This window comes from Rhagoletis pomonella, unplaced genomic scaffold (genome assembly GCF_013731165.1).
Source record: "Rhagoletis pomonella isolate Grant_MI unplaced genomic scaffold, Rhpom_1.0 Rhpom_scaffold_00008, whole genome shotgun sequence".
Classification (NCBI taxonomy): Eukaryota; Metazoa; Arthropoda; class Insecta; order Diptera; family Tephritidae; genus Rhagoletis; species Rhagoletis pomonella.
In genome coordinates, this window is record NW_023458562.1 from 33,323,574 (window position 1) to 33,346,001 (window position 22,428).

General features: G+C 34.7%; 1 protein-coding gene across 2 annotated transcripts in view; it reads left to right on the plus strand.

Annotated features, from left to right (window-relative positions):
• Positions 1 to 22,428, plus strand: part of LOC118744651 (protein goliath) — a 110,901-nt gene that overhangs the window by 27,796 nt on the left and 60,677 nt on the right. For both annotated transcript variants that reach the window (XM_036477807.1, XM_036477808.1), the window contains exon 3: positions 13,734 to 13,781. The gene's annotated coding sequence lies outside the window, so the exon portion shown is untranslated. The remainder of the gene's footprint in view (positions 1 to 13,733; positions 13,782 to 22,428) is intronic.

The following is a 22,428-nucleotide window of genomic DNA, read 5'->3' on the forward strand; positions in this document are numbered from 1 at the left end:
ATAAGCCGAGTGATGGCATAATAATTTTACGAGATATCCAACGTTGAGACGTGTCTTACTTCAACAATGCAGCGAACAATCAATCAACGCTTTGTTGTTGTTGTTGTTGTTATTGTTGCGGTGGCATGGCTATCGCGGTAAAGTGGCTGTGCATGCGACAGCGATTGATGAATCTCAGTGGGACGCGTTGAAAGTGAAACTGTTTGGTTTTTGTGGGGTTAACTGTAAATAAATTTGTAATAAGATAAATAAATAAAAAGGAAAAAAAGAAGTTTGTAAAAAAGCTAACATAAGACAAGGGGCACAATACAAGCTTTTGTGTAGTTAATTGCCAAGTAAGCAGATTTTTAAGTGGTGATAAGGCGAAAAAAGTAGACTATTTGCCACTTTGAAATTTTCTTACGAAAGCGAAAGTTTTGGTCGCCTTAAAAGGAGAACAATTTACATTGCGATTAATTTCGCTTTCGTTATTGTTCAGAAAAAAATTTGTTTATTTTTATAAAAAAATTAAAAACATATGTAAAGAATTTTTTTAAAATAAAAATGTAAAGTATAAACTTCAAATCAAAAAAGTCATAAACGTAAATTAACATATTTTTGAAGGAAGGGACATTTTTAGTGTAACGAGAGCAGTTTAATAATCTAGCCACTTTTGGAATTTCGCGCCTAGTAACTTTAAATGCAACACTACTGTAACAAAATATTTGTTAATCGACCAGAAACTGTCAAGTTTATGTACGAGCCGCTCCACTTCCTTGTCTTTGGCAGCCATTGAGAGTAGCCAACCTCGTAAATGTCGACAAAAACGAAGGGTGACAATGAATTTCGTCCATAATCCATAACTTGTGCTGCAAACTGCTAGCCCACGCAGCATATTCTCCCGATCAAGTACACTTGGATTATTTAAATCCTAGATAAATGGATCTGAGGTGGCACTTGTTGCTGCTCTCCGAGAGTATCTCAGTGATCTCGCATCTCGTTTTTTTATCGACTAGCGCGGACCCTAGGAACTTTGGTTCCGATTGAAAATTTCTCTATGCAGATCCCCGTCAGGGAGTAATGATGGAAAAACTATTGTTTTCCATTTGGTAGTACAAAAATTTTGACAGGTGGTTTCAAGCTCAGTGGCAAAGCAAGAGGAGATTATTTCTCTCGAAACTATACTCCGAGTGTATTGTAGTGACTTCCCAGCTAGTGTTGCCGTTTTGATACAATTCTATCCCATTTTCGTAGAATATTTTTCTAAATTTTAATTTTGGTAGAACCGCTTTCCATTTGGTAGAAGGTTTTCTGGATTTTATTAATTTCAAAGAAACGACAAGTATAAGTCAAACATTCTTTAAATGAATATTAATGCAAAAAGATTTAACTTGTCAAACAAATAATTGATATTAAAAGTTCATCTGAATTATTCGGGCCATCATGGCGTGGGATTCAGATGAAGAGAACGTTACAAAAGTTGAGAAAAAGCTTGTGGTATTTTTAAGGCAGAATCATAATGCCTCGCTTTGTAAAACTTCGCTGACTTCTGGTATTAAAACTGATTAATATGACTTCAATAGGCTATTTCTGAAGTCAATTCAACACCATAAAGGGAGTTCTACAGATATCGGAACAGATTTGAAACAAATGGAATAAGATCTGAGTTTTATTGTAGATGCATCAAACGTTTTTAGCACTTTTTCTGTTAATCAATTCCGGTCTGTGTTTTAGGTGATCTAAATAGGTTTTCACGATAGAGGGTGGAATCAAATTTGGCCATGGGGTAGCGTTTCATCTTGTCGCGCCGGGCACCTCATAGCCCAATGCCGAAATTTCTATGTCGCAAAAACCTGTTTCTACGTTTGGAAGAAAAAATATTTTTGATGCGGCAACACTATTCCCAGCAGAGGTTTTCACTTTTATGAAAGCTATAAATAAACTCGGCACCGATAAAGTTGGTAAATATGGGCCCGGCGATCTTCGCAAGAGATGCCTAAGCAGAACAGTCTTAACCGCATTAGAGCTCCCGGTTACTGGAATACAGAGGGTAACTGTAGGGCGGACGAACTTGAAAGGACGTTCTGGCAAATGAAAGATGGATAGATGTCTGATTTCTTGGCTAACTTGGCTTAGGCGCCAGAGAAGGTTCGTTAAAGAGATAAAATCGGTGCAGCACCTACCTGCATACCAAAACAGGTTTTTGAAAAAAAAAATCTAAGTAAAAAATGTTAAAGCGACATTTTAAAGATATTTTTTACATTAATACAATATTATTAAGAAAGCAATTTAAGTTGAAAATTATGTTTTTATTTGCATATAATATGAAAACTGACAGAAGGCGAAAAATAATTATTCACTTAAATTTTTGCAAAAACCGGCAGTAAGAAATAATTTTCTGCAAACGAAATTTAATTAACTCAATCTGTTTGTAAAATTGTACCACTTGTTTAGTTAAAAGAAATTTTATATGCAACTTAATTTATAAAACCGCAAAAACCAAAATTTATCTGCTGATAATATTTTGCATAATTATGTGCGCAATCAGGGCAAAAAGCGTGCTTTTAAAATCAAAATCAAAATCAACAAGAATTAATAATAATATGTTAAGTACATATTGTCGTTTAAAGTACAAAACCGCGTATCGCCATTCTGCAAAACCGCGTAACTGACATTTGCTGCCGGAAAACTGGATTTACTCACACAAGCTCTAGGCCCAATCCTAATCCATTCGTCCTGAAATATACTAGCCAGAAATTCGATTGCTTTATAAAAACGGGAACCATTTTGAAAAATTAGTGTTTTTACTCTCTAGAAAATAATTTATGCAACCTCACATACGCGGTTTTGCATTTTGTTGATACGCGGTATTGTACTTTAAGCGACGAAATGTATGTATCTACCTATAAAACCGCATTCATTAATATACTAAGCTTTTTCACTCACTTAAGTAAATAAAATGGTTGTTAAAAAAAAACATAATTAATAAAGTTTGCTATTACAATTATTTTGCTCATTAATTTACATGTAATACAAATTCACAAACAAATGCGTATTTACTTACTTACATAAGTTTTTAGGACTACATATGAATGTACGAGTATGATGCATGAGTTTTAATAGGGAGTAGTAAATGTTAATATTTATTGCATAAAACGCCATTGATGACCTTTGATATTATTTAAAATTTACAACTTTCTGCTGGAAAAATACATACAAATATTTATATTACTTTTTTACTAATTAATAATTTCTTCTTAATAACAATAATTACATAGATGGCGCTTATGACTCGATAGCTTGAGATCGAGTTCCACCTCAGGTTTTCTGAACCCTATTCAGAATTTCCTCGGCTATGATTTTTTCACAAAAAAGCGATATTTGCATGTACATATGTAGGTATGTATGTATGTACATATATATACCACGTAGAAAAATATAGCTTTCCGCTATTTAAAAATAATAAGGCGTATTCTTGTTTTCGTACGAATCAAAAATTTGAAATTTTTGTATGGTAAATGATAGGAAAATTTCATGATTTTCGATTCGTACGAAAACAAGAATAAGCCCCAATAAATTGTTGAATATTTGAAAGTAAACTTTGGAGGAATTTTTCAAAGCTTTTTCCCGTAACACATGCGGCCTTTTGAATTAACGTTTGACAAAAAAAAAATAAATTAAAATTAAAATTATTTTTTATTTGTTTTTCAGTTTATCAGCGTGCAAATTTCCGGTAGCCAAACTATTTTTTTTAATTTCTAAAAATTAGAACCAAAAATTATTAATTTTTTAATAATAATAAGTTTATAATATAATTTAAAAAGTTTTTTTGTCAAATATAAATTTCTTTCAAACTTGCTATGCACCGAACCGAAAAGAAATATAAAATTTTGAAGAAAAAAGTAAAAAAATCATTAGTTAAAAAAAAAATTAAGAACAATTTTTTTCGTGATTTAAGACGGGCAGATTCGTGGTTGTGAAATAGTTTTGCTTTGAAAATTTCTAAATAATTTTATGAAAAAATGTTCTGCCTTATCCTGAGTTTCGCCTGAAAAAAACTCACCCAAAAATTTGTCATCCGCCCACAGTAAAACTATGGAAGCCAAGAGTGAAAGTGAACCGGTTCGGCGAATATGAAACTCATGATAAGGCTGATTATTTTTTCAAACTCGGTTTTTATCGTATTCGAGTTTGTCAGGCACTTTTGTTTCAGCAAGTTCTACAAAAATAAAAAAAAAACTAATATTTTTTCCAAAAAATGAATTTCTTTAAAATTTGCTTTTCACTTAATCGAAAGGACATAGAAAATTGTCAAACAGTTATATCACGAAAATTAAAAAAAAATTTCCACCTTTCTAAGTAAATATCTAATGGAAATTCTTCTCATATTAAATAAAAATAATTTTCTTAAATTTTTCATAAAACCTTTCTCAAATTCTCTTTTCCCTTTCACTCAATAGCTCATGGCCTAAACCGCAACCGCCCAAGTGAGCGAACAGTACCAGTAGCGTTGGACTTGTCAAAGGCGTGTGACACCGTCTGCCATTCCACGCTACTAGAAGACATTGAGGCTTCCTCCCTCTCCCACAGGGACTCAAACGGTGGTCGGCGAATTATGTGAGTGGTTGACAGCCATCAGTAATCTTCCGAGATCAAACCTCGAAACCTAGAAGAATCTTTTAACTTCTACATCTCGAAGCTCCCTTAGCCACCTGAGGGAGTTTCCCTGATCGGAGATATAGAGTGCACTAGGGTGCTTTGACTGAATATACTAGGGCTGGGACAATCGGTATATTTCTTTATATATATTTAAAGTACTGAATCTACTCTAATAGTTCAATAATATAACAATATGAGATTCGATAATTCGAATATCCGGTTAATATCCATTCATTTGATTATCTGGGTATTTGGCTTTTTAATCGGATATGCGAATACATTCGATTATTCAAAAAATCCGGATAGAAATCCCAACTCTAATATATATGTATGCACATCTTGCCGAATCCATTTTTCTACCTTTTAGTTTCTACACTTCTTGCACTCTTCCAAGTTTTCCAGAGGCAATATCAGCTAGTTAATTAAAACTGTCTGTCTCAGTTGCCAAGTAATGGTTCAATGCGATCGCTAACAAAACTAGCGGCCACGTAATTAATTTATTGCTAAAGTGCAATGCCAAGCGGGCATACATACATGTTATGAACTATTATCGCAGCGTTTTATTTTCTGCTCAAGCAAAAGTACTTAACGTACATTGATTTTCTATTATGGCTAAAAGTTAAATACTTATTGCAAAAATAAATCAAAGTATAGCGTAAAAATCGAAACAGAATCCAATTAGCTGCATTTGAAAGTGGCTCATAAAATAGCGTGGCATGTCAGTGGCTGCTACTGATTTTGGCTGCAGATGCACGCACATCTAATACATAAATACGTATGTATGTATGTATATACTTGCACTTATGCGCCAACACTTGGCCGCCTATGCAATGGCATGTCAGCTCAGTCTGTCAGCAATTAAATCCAGTTTGTCATGTGACGTAACGTGACACTGCCACTGCCACTGCGGCTATGGTTGCGGTTGCGATGCCTACTGCCGCTGTGGTTACCTATAAAGCTACCTACTACGCTTGCCGCTACTTTCATCAAATCAACTTAACCGCACATGTCAAATGCGTTAGTAACAGTGTTGCCATATTTATAGTTTACATTTTTTTTACATAAGCCATAGTTTTTTAAATTACCTTCCAAAACAAATCAGAGTTTTTAAAAGCGTCAGATTTGAATGAATAAGTTACAATATTTTAATTTTCGTTATGGATGTTTCTGACAGGGTAGGAGTATGATGTAATGTGGAACGATTTTCCGTAGTCCCTTGTCAAATTTGGTTGCGAGCTGAACTTGAGGTATCGTTTAAAAAATGAACGAAGCAATTTTTATTTTATTAGCACGGTTTTTCTTTAAATTATTCAGCCTCATTGTGTAAGTCGTAAATTAGGCTACATTGTACGCTCGACAACATTGGCATTGTCTGTCGTGCTGAAATAAGTAAACGATGAAAATCGTCGAAAACTATGCACTGGTGCTAAGTTTATCCGTTTTAATACACTAGTCGAGGGAAAATTTTAGGAATGCCATGAAATTGTCGATACGATTCGACTCTAGAAAAACGACTTGCATTCGACACGACTATCGCAATGAGGCTGATTATTTTTTTATAAATAAATATTAAAAAACATTTCTTCGTGTTTTAATGTAACCATTTTTTGGTTGAAAATACAGTTTTTGGGGGAAAAAATTAACAAAAAAAAATAAAAAATATCTGGCAACACACGTATGTACATTAGACCGTATCACTTTAAAAGTAAAAAAAAAAAAACGTTCCTGAGTCTCAAGTATTTTCGCGAGGCCAATTCGAAAACAAAGGTTTTTTGCCGATCATTTTTCAAAGACATCTAAATTTGGCAACATGATTCTTTTTTTTTTTTTAACTGGAATAATGGAAATACTTCCTTAGCAAAAAATTCATGTTTTTTTAGAGCTTAAATTTACTTACATTAGGGTGGCAGGAAGTGCTACAATGAACTTTGGAATAAAAAAGATTTTCTCCTCGAGACAAAACCATCGATGAATCATACTTTAAGATCCGACTATAACTGCTGATGATATGACGAAAAATGTAAAAATGCGACGCCTATGTGCGGACAAAAAATAATCGAAATTACCTTCGAAACGAAATATGTATAAATTTAAGTATTCCGTTCTAGTTATAACAAAAGTTTAATTATTTTCGGCGAGCTTTAATTTACTGACATTAGTGTGGTACGTTAGTATGATAAATAAGAACTGAGATCTGGTCGGTAAGTACTGGAAGGGAGTATTTGAGGTTAATGAATTTTGGATTAAAAAATTGTCTCCTGAAAATGCCGTCGAACCTTACCTTCGGCAAACAATTTTTCTTTTTCGAAATATTCGTACAAGAATACTTTAGATTCGAAAATGTAGGACTTTTTTTTTCTGACACGACCTAATGTACATCTAGGGGCTGTGTATCTGTGTCTATACATGAATGTGCTTAATGCAATTTAATCCCACGAGCATAAAATCTTGCCATACAGCTCACATTGCAACTAACTAATTGCTTCTAGCAATATTTGGTATGACACAAAATATGTACATATTAGTTGTATCTATTTGATTTTCATATAACATTGCTATTTTCGCAACAAACTCAACGGGTTTTAGATAAATACGCTACTGTGCAAAAACAAACAAATACGAGTTCAATTTGATTTTGCGATTCTCATGTCTACGTACGCACTGCGCAACGTGATTTTCAATTAACATATGATAGCTAAATGCATATACATATGTACATATTTATGTGTGCATATATATTTAGTACATGTGTGTGCCAAAGCAATATTCATATCAATCATTCGATGCTAATTTTAGAACTTCTATTCCCTAACTCTGCCCAGTAAATAATTTCAGGATCCTGAGCTCGAGCTAAACAGCCTTTTTCCTCGCAGTTAAGAGGCCTTCCACTCTGCTTTCCTTTCTCTTTCCTTCTTCTTGTAGAATGGCTTTTGCGGCACCCAATTTAGTAGGCCTTTTGATGGAGTTCTTGTAAAGCTTCTGAGTGCCGCACTTGCGCTTCTTTCACTCACATGTCAATATGTGTTTCTTTTATTTATTAGCTTTCTCGTTTGATTCAGGTATTTTTGTGTACTGAATAATAATGACTACCGGCAGCATGTTTTGTTATTGTTCGCGATATTGCAAACAGCGCGGAAAAGCATTTACTTAAGTTATTTGTTGTTTACTTCGCATAGATTTTTTTTTGCTCATTATGCAGATTAGTGTTGCTATGGCAAATAGTTACATACATATATTTAAGAACCTGCTTTGCTCTTCTCATAATGATTTAGTTGCTGAATTTTTTTTACTGAGTACTTTCGATAGGTTTCTTTATGCACATGTACATATCATATGTATCTATGCACGTTAGGGCGGCCCGTATAAATATCAATATCATGGGCCACCCGTTTATTTTACTCTACGTAAAAAATAAAACCATCCACGAAAATTCCGAAATTAAAGAAAAATAGCTATAAGTCAGCGAATTTCGTCGAATTTGCGCAACAAAAAAATCTTTTATTAAATTTTAAAATTTTCGTACGTGTCTTTATTTTGTACGTAGAATAAAATAAAGAGGTGCCCCATACAGAATTTGTTATTTTTAAGGACCACCCTAATGCACATATGCAAAAACGTTATGTCTTAATATTTCATTGCTTAAGTACTGTATATGCGCCTAGTACAGAAGTATATATACTCATTAATATTCTTAGAAATAAATGACTTGAGAATCGTTTCCGTGTTCATAAACAAAGTTTAAAAATAAATCAATTCAGGTACATATGTACGTGTTTGTGTGTACATGTTTGCATTTTTCCATCACTTATAAGGTATTAATATGAAAATATTTCAATTCCCACCGCGAAATTCTGATAAGATAACATTTTTTTTTGATATGAGAATTTTGCTGTACGAGAGAAGTCTAATAATTCAATGACTTTTTTAATAAAATATATTTTTACGGTAAAAAATAAATTTCGTTAACTTAATTAATTTTGATAGCTCTATAAATTTCGATATCTGGAAACTCAATAGAATTCGATAAACCGGTGAATAGTGAAAGCTCACATAATTACATATATAATCCTAGAAATTTCGATAGCTCGATATTTGTATAACTCGATATCTATAGGTAAATTTCTACAATTAAGTTTCTGTGTCTCTATAAATTTCGACAACTCAATAAACAGGGATCATTTTGAATAATTTAACCAAACCGATAACTCAATAAAAATAGATAGCTCGATAAATTTCGAAAACTATAAGCTTCAATGATACGATAAGTTTCGATAACTTAATAAATTAAATCTGTAGAATTGCTGCAATTTCTCCATTGCGCCTGCATTGGGTTCCCCCAACTTTCGACGCCAATTACGGTTGGTTTTGCTTCAAATCAATGTCGAAAACGTCCAACAGCTCGACGGTTGTTTTACTCTTTTACAAGGTAATCGATAGGAATGACATCGCATAATGATTTTCTTTGGTGCACGTTCACCAGCAGAAGTCCACTGTTTGAAGTGCTCTTACGTCTCTGATGTATTGTTATGGGTCTAGGTTTCGCCAACGATTACGAAACCTTGCACGAGTCTAACTCATAACATCATTAAATAATACATAAAACAAAAATTTACCAGGCCCGCAAAATTATTTGTGAGAATTTGTGTCAAAAGCAGCTATTTTTTTTCATTCATCTACAAATGTATGCATCAGCTTTTAATGATCGCTGTATGCTTCCGAAACGACCGGCAGGTGGTCTATGCGACATTAATTTCCACTATAAACTTTTGTTAATTGCTAATAAATAGCTGTAAATCAAATACCGTTTGTTGGTCACTCATTTTAATTATCATTGCAATAAAAAATTGCTCAAAACGACTTTCACAAAAATTACCGAACACTTGTTGTAGACCACAGAACGGGTTGTAATTTAAACAATAATATTTATTGTAGATATAATACAGAGACAAATATATTGCAGTTGAATACACATACATACATACATGTGCTGTTACGTGCTGCCGTGAGTGTTTAAACCAGCTCTTTTAGGTTGAAAAATTAAATAAATTTGCACATTTTAATCTAAATTATAGCAGTAAATATTTTAATAACTGCAACGATAATAAAAAAAGACACATGATTGCGCTCACATACATACACGTATCTACACACGTACATGGGACTGGGCCGCGAAAAAACAGTTTTTTACTCCTCCAACTAGTTTGAATTTATAATAATAATAATAATAATAATAATAAAAATAATAATAATAATAATAATAATAATAATAGATTGGCGCTTACACATATGTTAGTGTTTGGCCGAGTTTCTCCTCCGATTTGTGCTGTGCGCCTTGATGTTGTCACACAAAGTGGAGGGACCTACAGTTTTACGCCGACTCCGAACGGCGATGGTATTTTTATGAGAAGCTGTTTTTCATGGCAGAAATACACTCGGAGGTTTGCCATTGCCTGCCGAGGGCCGCTGTTAAAAAAAAAACCGTTTTCTATATTTTTTTTGCGATGTTGCTTTGACTAAGGCTTGAACCCAGGCGTTGCTGTGGAAGCGCGCACTGCTTACTACGCTTACTACTAAGTACAACACAGCGTCCGACAATTGGAAGTATAAGCAGCTTAAAAACAAAATCATACGGATGAAGTTTTGCAAAAAAAAATTTCAAAAGTATCTCAGCAGAAATAACATTTAAACACGAACGATTTTCTAGTAGCTAGATACCGCAAACCGGAATAATTTTCCATTTGGCAACTACTTTTCTCCAAACTAGAGGCGAAGATGGCGTTTTTTTACTCTGGGATACATTGAATAATTTAGTTTTTTCGAAGAAAATGATTATTTATTTAGAATCAGCTCTGCAGCCTATTCTTTGTCTTCTTTGTTTCTTTTTTTCAATAGCAGAGCTAGCCTCCCCTACATTTACGTTTACGGAGTTTACCAACCGACGTAGTTGATTGGTTTGTGCTCTCTCTACCGACAACGATACAGTGTCCGATTTGACATCGACTTTGGAAAAGCGATTGGATCATGAATACTTTTCATTATCGTGAGTTTCGCGCGAAAACAAACTCGCCAGATTTTTTTAATCCGCCCATAGTGAAATGAAATTTATGAAAAGGCTGATTAGGAATAACCACGGGGGAAAAATTCCCTTAGCAGTATTTGCCTTAGTATCGGGTTTCGATGCGAGTATTTTTTTTCTATACCTACTCAGTGCTTAGTTCAAAAGTATCGATACCAAAATTACTTGATATCGGATGAAAAGTATCGAGTATCTATGTACTTGAATTTACTCGGTTCATTTCATCCCTATTCTTATTTTATCATTCTCTTATTTGTGTACTCCACTTCTCATTGCTAATAAACTTTCCATAGTTGCGGTTGTAAAGGGCTATGTAACAGTATAACAAATGACTATATTAATGAAAGCAAAAAAAAAGTTGTTAGTTGTAGATATTTTAGTCTATAAATCTTTGTACTCATAAACCCATTAAACAATTATAGGTTAAGATATGAATTTAATAAACTTAATTACTTTTTAATTAAATATGATTTATTGCTGCCATAGCGGAAATTTTTAGCGCTTGCTGCCACATGAAAATTGCTTCATTAATTGGAAATATGAGTGCTTTTAATAGCTCTTTAATGCAAAAATAGAATTGAGCAAATGTTAGAAACAGCCAATAAAAAAAGTAATGAAACTTTAGTGTCTACTCATAACAATTTCATTAGATTCGATTTTGAAATTTCTGGCTGGTAATTTGTTATATTAAGAACAGTTCATACAGAATCGCAAGTCTTTGAAAGTATGGCTCAACAGAAGATTTTTTGAAGAAATAAATAGTAAATAATGGATTAATCGGCGGCATACTTTTATTGCTTTTATGGTAATATGAACGATACGTGAATAACTCAGTTAGAGGGGAGATCAGGGTATCATGCAGTTCAAACAAATATTTTAAGCAAGATAAGAAAATGTGCTATCTCTCGATTTGACAGAAAATATTTTGAGTTAATTAAAAAAACCAACAATTACCGCTACGCTGCAACTAGCATTGACACACAAATGGACAAATATAGAAAAATTAAAGAACAGCAGAGTGATCACGCCTGTTTCTTTTATGAGGTTTTTTTATTAAATTGTACCAATTTACCAATACCAATACCAATTTCAAAAAATCCGTTATTTTATTACCGATTACCAATATTGAAGGAAATCGGAGTGCTCGCGCCTTTTCTATTATTACGGTTACTTAAAAAATGAAATCGTTTTTTTTTTGGTACCGGATACAAATTTCAAGGAACCCCGTGTTTTTATTACCGATTACCAATTTTGATAAAAGCGCGGTTTTGTTTATTACGGTTATTTAAAAAATAAATCTTCTTTTTTTTGTACCGGATATCAATTCCGAAAAATCCGGGTTTTTATTACCGATTACCAATTTTGAATAAAAGCGGAGTGATCACACCCGTTTGTTTTATTATGGTTATTTCAAAAATTAAATCGCCTTTTTGTGCCGGTTGCTAATCTCTAAAAACACGGGTTTTTATGACCGGTTACCAATTTTTATAAAAGCGGACCCAGCACGCCGATTTCTTTTATTATGGTTATTTCAAATTTTTTAAATCGTTTTTTTTTTGTACCAGATAACAGTTTCGAAAAGCCTGCGTTTTTATAACCGATTACCAATTTAGAGAAAAGCGGAGTGATCACACCCGCTTCTTTTATTATGGTTATTTCAAAAACGAAATCGCTTTTTTGTACCGGTGGCTAATTTTGAAAAACCCGGAAAAAAGTAGAGTGATCAAAAATGAAATTGCTTTTTTGTACCGGTTACAAATTCGGAGTGTGTGGAATTTTTTCCACGTTAAGTGCTAGATATATTGTCTGCACTAGTACCCATTTATCGATATTTTCATTTAAAATGTGTATCGATAAGTTACATATTTATCGATACATATCTCTTATTCAGACATAATTTTTTCCGATAGACTAGCATATTTATTCCCCAATCCTCATATGCAGCTATGAAGACTACTTGAAAAGTCAGTAACATTTTGAATATCACTCATAGTAAATTTAAATGCAACACTGTTGCCGTTAACTACTATTGCTTCAAAAAAGCCATCAGCGTTTCAAATGTGGTCAGCGGCCTTTAAAAATTGTCTAAATTATTCCGTAGTAGATAATCCCCCATAAACTAATTGATGAGCCGTTAAACAATCATTAACTACGGTGGAAATTAATAATTTGCTCAGTATCTGCAAGTGTATTAAGAGGGCCAAGACACGTGATATTTGGCAAGCGTAAATTGAAGCTGAACAGCCAAGGCAGTCTGGCACATCATTAGTATTATTACATGGCATTAATGCATGACCGCCATGCTACAGGTAAACCTACAAATTATAATCTTTTACGCAACAAACAAAAAAAATAAAATCTAAAGGCACATTAGATTTTAGTGGAAAAATTTAAAATGCTAGAAAAAAATAATAGCAAGTAAAAAAATCATTATTAAAAACTACTATGTTTATACATACTTAGGCGCAGTTAAGGCAAGAAGAATAAACAAAACTCAAGTCTAGGGCCAGGGTCACGTTGTTGCGCAATTAAAAATAATTATAGTTTCATAGGTATGCATTTAGCATCTTTGTTTCGCACTTTTTTGTATTTTTAACCACTTAATTTTTTTATCTTCTATTTTTCTGATTTTCTTTTAGCTATGTAAATCTCAAATCACTGTTTATTCGCTTGCCCTTCGCCAACTTGCTCAATTCATTTGTGAGCAATTAACTTACCAATTCGAATTTTCGCAAAAGTTTGCTAATTGCAGAAGCATACAATTTAAGAGATAACAAATATTTAGCATATATTTTTTTGCGCGATTATAAATAGGGCAATTTACATTTGAAATAGGTAAGTGCCATGAATTTGCCAAAGGATCTCTAGTTCAAATCAGCAGTGCATTTCTAAGCAAATATTTAATGCTCCATCAATTCAGCTAACCATTTTCCTAGGTGCTTTAAGAACTTTGCACTTTTTTCATTGTTTAAAAGTTTATACGGAGAGTGTTAATATTTCTCTTTTTTGCTCTTTTTAGGTGCTACTTTTTTGCTTCGCTATTTAATTGACGCAGTCTAAGTTCGAGGTAAGTTCTGTTGGTTGTGTTTCAATACATAGGTACGAGGTGTGTTCAAAAAATAATAATAATAATAAAAATAATGATAGTTATAAAGTGATCTCATTTTAATATGTATGTACATATAAAGCACTTCTTCCAACGTTTTCCAATCCTCGAGGCACTTCTGATAAGCACTTTTTTGTATAGCCTTGCGCTCTGCCAGCGCTGCACTCTTTTTCTGCTCAATTGTTGCAGATATTCGTCCTTTCATGAGTCTCTTCAGCTTTTAGGAACAGGAAAAAATCCGAAGGGGGCCAAATCTGGTGCATATGGTAGTAGGGTTGCCAGACTTAAAATGCCGAAAGGGGTACAGATAAGAACAACTTGGGGGACTTGGGGTACAACTGAGAAAGAAAAAGGGGTATTTTTCGGGCGACAAATAAAACCAAATAGTTTCAACAAAAAATTGGTTTATTCGCTTAACAAAACAAAGTTACACTGGCGATCAAAACTGAGTGCATGGTACATATTTACATATGCAGGAATTCTGCTAAGAAATACTTCATCCTTAGCAATGTACACATACATACATATATACATATTTAGGTATATCATCTAAAAATACAACTTACAAACTAATAAAAGATAATTGAAATCGATCCGTAAAATCGAGCGCTGCGCCATCTCCGAGCGTAAAAGGTACACAACAGACAAAAAATAGAAAAATACCAAAATACACCCTTAGGCATTTCTTTACCGCTTTGCGGTATTTTGTTTATAATTAGTTATGTGGGCTGATTTTGTCACCAGATGTAATGGCACAAACAAAACGATTGTGGAAATTGTATGTGTTGCTATTTTTAGTCGAAAGTAAATAAACGCACACAAGAGTAAATGTACACAGCTGTAGCTTAAATAGAGTAATAACAAAAACTATGCATAATGGGTGGGTAAGAAACACTACGGCAATGTAGACGCTTACGAATGTTTACAGCTATAATGGCTATATGGTTAAAAATAGTAGCTGCTAACCGACGACCACCTATTTATGTACGTACATGCGAGTACTTGCAGTCGCAACTGCACCTGAAGAAAATTAGAAAATTAGCAGATACATTTTCTTGCTTCCATCATTAACATTAATTTTCTTGTACTTTCTTAGCTCCACTTTCATATAAATTGCTCACACTTCCGTTCACAACTCAACTACTCTGGAATTTGCTTTTATTTTTAGTTGCTCATACGACACGTGCACCTCTAATATGTGAACCCCACCGCTCGGCTGTGCCCAACATATCCGCACTTCAACAAATAAAATAAATATTAGCTACATATCAAATTTAGTGTTTTTTTTTTGTTGTTGTTTTGGTATTAGATCGTTCATAGCTGTCATTCATTCATTGCTTGGCGACAAGTCGCGCGAATGTCAATAACACATGTCAGCCGCACGTTGCCTATTTGCGCTTTTATTTTTATTTGTATTTAAGTATTGTTTGCTGCTTAGGAGGAAGTCTATCTCATACAGACTGCGGTTTAGTATGAATGTGCAATTTTTAAGTTTAAATTTTAACCCGCAGATGATTGATGAATATATTTTAATAACTAGATGGTATTAATCAGAATTTTATTAAATTTCACGTATAAGGAATGATAAATCATTTAATTATCTTCATTAAAGTGTCAATTTTATTTAAATGTTTGATATCAGCTACTCGAATGCAGTTAGAAACATTCATGCTTATATGTTTGAAATACTGATATTTCCCAAAATTTTCACGGTATATTAGCTTAAGCTGAAACCAGTAAGCCAATCAAATGAGATTTACTTTTTTAATTCCCACTAAAAATAAGTTCTATGAAAAAATGCATAGAATGCCGTAAGATGCGAAAAATCCAGAATAGTCCCGCAAAAACTCCAAATTTTCTCGAAAAAATCCCGAAATGTTGTTAAAAAACTCCGAATAGTAGCAAAACTATCCAAAATCCAAAAAAATCCAAAATATCCCGAAAAAATCGATATACACGGAACAATTTCGAAAGATCTAAAAAATAACGTAAAAAACACACAAGATCTCAGAAATACTAAACAAAAATTCCTAATAAAATCTGAAGAATCAAAAAAAAAAAAAATAGTAAAAATGTTAATAATAATAATAATAATAGATTGGCGCTTACACATATGTTAGTGTTTGGCCGAGCTTCTCCTCCGATTTGTGGCGTGCGCCTTGATGTTGTCACACAGAGCGGAGGGACCTACAGTTTTACGCCGACTCCGAACGGCGATTGTATTTTTATGAGAAGCAATTTTTCATGGCAGAAATACACTCGGAGGTTTGCCATTGCCTGCCGAGGGACGACCGCTGTTAAGAAAAAACCTTTTTCTATATTTTTGCGATGTTGCTTTCACCAGGGTTTGAACCCAGGTGCTGCGGAGTGGAAGCGCGCACTGCTTACCACTACACCACAGCGGCAGTCCCGAAAATTCCAGATAAATAAAGCGGCAGAAAATCTGAAAAAAATATGTAAAATTTGCATAAAACTAGAAAATGCCGCTGTAAAGTGTCATTGCTTACCAGCAACAATGTAGTAGAGTTTGAACGAAATCGCAGATCCCTAACTAGAAAACATAAATTCACCTGTGCATTAGCAAATGCGGTACATACGTACGCCCCCCTGTTGGATATATTTACTAGGTATATGTAGTACATACACATGTACATATGTATGTTTACTTGTGACTATCTGATATATGCATCTACTTTGTCGAATGTGTAAATACATACGCGCTTATAGCTGATATCGCAATTTACGCTTGAATGATATTATGGTTGACATTTACGCGCTTTGTCCGGCGTTTGTGCGTTGCCCGCCCGCGTGCTAGTAAAAGCTTGCGGTGGCGGCATTTCCAATGACACTGACTGACTGGCTGGGGCAACGCTGCAGGTAGATTTACCACAATTTCCTGGCGCAATCGATGCATGAGTAAGCACGCAACAGCACACTCCTACACACAGTACTTGTATTCGTATATATCTACACCCACTTTGCAGAGCTAACAAAGTTAGCAGAATAATTCTTTTATAGACGTTTTGTGTGGCTGGAGCAACAAACAAAAAAAAAATTGTCGAACGCAATTAATGCCAGCGGATATGCGTTATTTGATACAATGACTATACTATGAACTTTTACAGCGTTATTTTTTTTTGTGCTTTAACTAGAGTGCAAGCTTGCCATTCAGCGCGTGCCATTATAATTCCATTTTAATCGTTGCATTATCATTTTTCGAATAGCTGAAGCGCAGTGAGAGTGTGTATATATCGAATATTGTTTAAGTGCACTGATTTGACGGCAAATTTATAAAGTTTAAATTTCGTGCATTGTGTTGTAAAAATAGCAGCATTTTTTATTTGCTTTAGACTCTACGTAATTTCAATAGAGTGTGGTATATTTAGTGGCATATTTTTTTTTGTTGATTTCATTGCCATTATAACTCCGCATACATATATATGTAGTTGTTTTTCAATGGCTGATATTTTTTATTCTGATACAAAAACGCTTCATTTTATTTCGCTAAAATATTGGCACGCATTTTCAAAGTAATATTGTTTTCCTCTTATGTTTATTTTTATATTTTTTAAGTATTTTCAATTAAAATACAGTTCATTCTTTAACAAAGCCCATATAAACCCAAGTTTAAAACTTTGTAGAAAACTAAAAAAAAAAATCAACAAATTTTCACTCAAATTTCAAACTTTTCTCGGAAGTGCCAGAATTTTTTTTGAGTAAACAGTTTTATAGCCCATTCAATTTTGGTCTGATAATGCGCAAGTTTTAAGTGGCTAAAAATTACCTTTGATTTTTTAGAATTTTTTGTCGCAATTCCTTATAACAAACAAACAGAATTTATTTGTATATGAAAGAGAACCGCAACACCGTTGACGAAAAAAAATCTAAAAAATCAACGGTAATTTTTAGTCACTTAAAACTTGAACTAAAATTGAATGGCCTATAAAACTGTTTACTAAAAAATTCTAACAGTTCCGAGAAAAAAGTTTGAAATTTGGGTTAAAATTTTATGATTTTTTTTTTAGTTTTTACAAAGTTGCCAACTTTGGTTTATGTGGGGTTTGTAAGAGAATGAACTGCATTTTAAGTGAAAATTCTTAACAGAAAAAACATAAGGGGCAAACAATATTACTTTGAAATGGCGTGCTATAGATATGACCAATACTGTATATGTAGAAGCGAAGGGGTTTCCGGCAGAAAGCTTGTGTGTGAGGGCGAGCGCGTTTTATGCAATTTTAAACGATTGCATTTTAATTCTGATTACTCGCCGCGGTTTGTCGAATCAACAAACAAAACAAAATAATAAACCACATTAATTACATGTATTTTACAAACAATGCAACGGAGATTGGCTCTCGCTTGTCATATGACAAAGACTGGTAATTTTTATTTGTAATAACGAAATTGCATTTTTTTTGTTGTTTGTTTCGTGGACTCTGTTGGCTTGCATATACATAAACTCACTTAGCAGTAAATAAGATAGGATTATTTTTCTATAAAAATTTATAAAAATATATTGTTTTAAATTTCTTAACTACCGGCTTTTGGCCGCAGCTGCACGAGCGTAAAAAGAACATAAATTATTTTTCAGTGTTATTGTTGCTTATTAACATTTAAATTTATTATTGAGCTGTGTACCACGATTTTTTTATTAGGAAGAAATGGAAAATGCAACAAAGTCTAAGCGGTAGAAGTTTTAGCAGCTATTTCGGAGATCACCACATCTGCTCATCAGACTTCTTTTTTCTAGACTTTAAGCAGGAATCGAAACCGCGTCATCGGTGTGCAAAGTCAGAAGCGTTAACCACTGAGCTATGCACATCCCTTAAACTTGTGTTTCTAATTCATTTTCCTTATTAATAATATCTATCACCATATTCTTATTATTATTTGACATTAAAACTGTTATTCGGTTTAGGCTCTTTTCCAAAAATTCGGTCAGTTGGATTCTTCCTTCGTGAAGGTCTTAACTCGGTTATTTGATTGTTTTCGTGCTCAGACACGCTAATTTTTGTAGAATCTTAATAAAAAAGCCGGCATGGTGAGAGTTTCACAGCGTGATTTTGGTACGTTCAGCGAGTGCTCTGTTTTTCAACTGTCCGAAGAGACAAAGAAGCAAATGTTTGATGTTGGGGATAAAAATAATTAAAGCATTTTTTAGCGTCGGACTTATACAATTGTCCACAGCGTTTTTATTCAGCAGAAAAATGCGCTGGGAGCGCTGATCTCTTTCTGAAAAGCAGGTTACAACGAGTTTGAATGCGACGACTGACATTATAAAAGTCCTCAATCTAAAACCATTTAAAAATATGTAGCAACTAATTAAAGCATTCACACGCAATAAATACTTCTGACATACACACTGTCATACAAAGCGAACGCTAAACAGCAATTATCGTCAATATCAAACGCCAGCAAACATTAATAGAGAGTAGCCGCAACAGTGGTTAGCTATCTTCAACATCAACTGTAATTTATTGTTGTTAACGAAATAAAAGCAAACTATCAGCAACAATTTCTCCTTTGACACTCATCCAAGAGTAATTGAGTGAAAATATGATTAATCATAAATGCTGTGGAAATTGTTGCTGCCACCAGCTACATAAAGCTGCGACAGATGATTGCTTCTTTGCCACAAATGCCACAATGGCGTTGCTGCGCTACTCGTTGAGAGTTACATTCACATTTGCTCCAGCCATTGATAGATATGTGGCATACAATTTAATTATACCTCCATTACAAGATGCTTTTAGTGGCGAAATCGACATCGTTTCATTGTTGCAGTTGAAAAATTGCCGCCGCTAGAGGTTAGTACTGACAACTGTTAGTGAAATACAACAAAAATTGCACGAGGAGTTATGTGCACACCAAACGGAGACATTTTTTATGGCACATCATATGTCAGCGAATGCGCTACATAAACATACATATGTATATGTATGAGCATACATATCCTGTTGGAAACTGTCACCTGAAATTATGCATCCGCATGAACCACTTCGAAACTCATTTTCGCTTCCTACTCGCTGACCTTTTCAAAGAGCCAACAATGACTTCTTTACTCATGTAAATTTTATTTAAGGTTTCTTCGCCATGTATGGGGTTCTATCCGCCGCGATCGGCTGTCGAGAGCTCAACTCACATACATCAGGTCAGGTCGGTCGAGACCGCCTTGCACCTTTAGAGGTCATTAGAGAAAGCCTTCATGCATAAGAACTACCCTTTTGGGCCTTCTTGACATCGAGGGAGCCTTTAACAATGTACCACCGGGGACAATAGTTTCCCTGATAAAGCTAGGGGTCAAAGCTGACCGCATTAGGCTCATTAACCATATAATCAGCGACACCACCGTCCAGCGCAGGGTTAACAGGAGCACGCCCCAAGGTAGTGGTCTTAAACGACTTAGTGGAGGAGTTGGCAAGTAAGGGATGCCGAGTGATTGCCTATGCAGATAATGTGACACTTTTAGGGAGGAGTAAGTTTTGACCCAAGTGTACTTGAACGTGGAGATTAGATGGTCCGAAAACTATACTTGCTATAAATGCTAACAAAACGGAACTTGTTTGCAAATTTCGATATCCTATAGTTATTTTCATAGCGAGATTGAATATCTTACCGGATCCCTTTTGTCGCAGCTCCATGGAGGACGACAAGGGTGGAATAATTTCTACGCTTTATTTTAGACTGAAATTTAGAAATTGTAATAGAAATGAAAGGAATTGTAAAAGGTAAGAGGAAATGCCAAAAAAAAAGGCGATCTCAGCTGTATGCATTTTTTGGCAATCAGCTGATAGCGTTTTTACTTAGGAAACTGTACGATGACCTAACCTAGTCTATGAGGTTCTTTCTTTCTTTCCTCGTAGTTGTAATCTCCATGCGATTCAAACTTTCTTTAGAGTAGTGGCGTTCAATGGCACCGTAGGCTATTGTCAAATATGGTATGAAGGACTTTGTCAATGGCATTGTCATCGGTGAGCTATTTTCCAACTGGGTGTTTATATTAATATGAGTACAGCTGCAAACATGTATGTATGCGCATTGATGTGTGCGTATATTTATCTTTGCAACACTTCAGCAATCATTATCGCTTTGACTCCGTTGTTTATCTTCATTCTTGTTGTTGATATAGCCGCCGTTGTGGCCATTGTGATATCATACGTACTCTACATTGTTGCTTATATTGCTCTGATGGTGGCACATATGTACATACATACATGCGACGCATTACCCAGCCCATTTAACGAGCATACATGCATATGTAAATACTATACAGACATGTGATTTCAACAACCTCTCGATGAACATGTATGTATGACTAATGTGACCAACTATTTCATAGCTCAAAGAAGTACAGGTTAGGTTGAGTAAAGTTAACGCCGCAAGCCGATTACGAAATTTCGAATGCGGCTAGTTTCGATCCCTTAGAGCTTAGTGTATGTTCAGAAGTTCGAGCCAAAATGCTTTCATCTTAGCCTCGCGAAGGTTGGACAGTCTAAACGAAAGTGTGGAAATGATTCCACTTCATCTTCCTCTTGACAGCTGATACAAAAAGGATCAGTGAAAATTCCTAGTCTCACCGCATGAATACCAATCGCACTATGACCTGTCAGAAACCCCATCACTAGCTCTTGAGAGGTTTGCTGCAGCAGAGAAACATCTTCTTTTCCTATTTTATATCACAAAAGAACCCGATATCACAAGAAACCCTTAGACTAATAGTAGTTCATGCTGCGACAATTATGTCTGCAATATCCGCAGGCGCCGTGTTCTACATATGTATGTTAACCGCCAGTGTAGGTGTGGTTCCTAATGCTCAACTAATTCCTGTTTTACAAGTGTAGCATTCTCTAGTGAGTTCCACCAGACAAAGGCTCCTTGAAATAATATAGGCTTAAATCTGGTTTCCTAGAGCTAATGAATTTATTTGGGCGAGAGACCCAACTGGTTCAGGTAACCTTGAGCCAGAACAAAAAGGATGTAAAGAAATCGCCCCTTAACCAAAAGTTTTACATCATCTACATAGGCGATCACATGACAGCCCACTTTTTTCAGTTCCTCTAGAAGGTCTTTTACAACCGCAATCCAGAGCAGGGGAAAGAGAACACAACCTTGTGGAGTGCTCCTATTGACTGTGCACTGAGTGCAGACGCTTCTCCACTCCGCGGTGACAGTTCTGTCACGAAGTAAGCTTATTAGGTTGGTTTCAATCCCCATATTATGAATATACTTGACTAGTGCCTCTGTAGTGACATATTTGAAGGCTGCCTCGATATCGAAGAAGGCCCCTACTGCGTAATCTTCATGCATGAAGGCTTCCACTGACCACTTTACCAATGTGTTGAGCTTCTGAAAGACAGCCACAAGGAATCGCGTTTCTTATTTACAGGTCTATCAGCCTTTCTAACGTTTTATCCAAAGCGTTTTTAGCAAAAACAATGGGACTGATAGGCCTAAAAACCTTATGGGAAACATGAGAGCCTTTTCCGGCCTTCAGGATGAACAGAACACTGACCACCCTCCAAGCCTTGCGGATGTACCCGGTCCTCACGCAGTTCACATAAATAGGATCCAAACAATTGCATTGTATGATGCCATCGGTCCCCGGTGA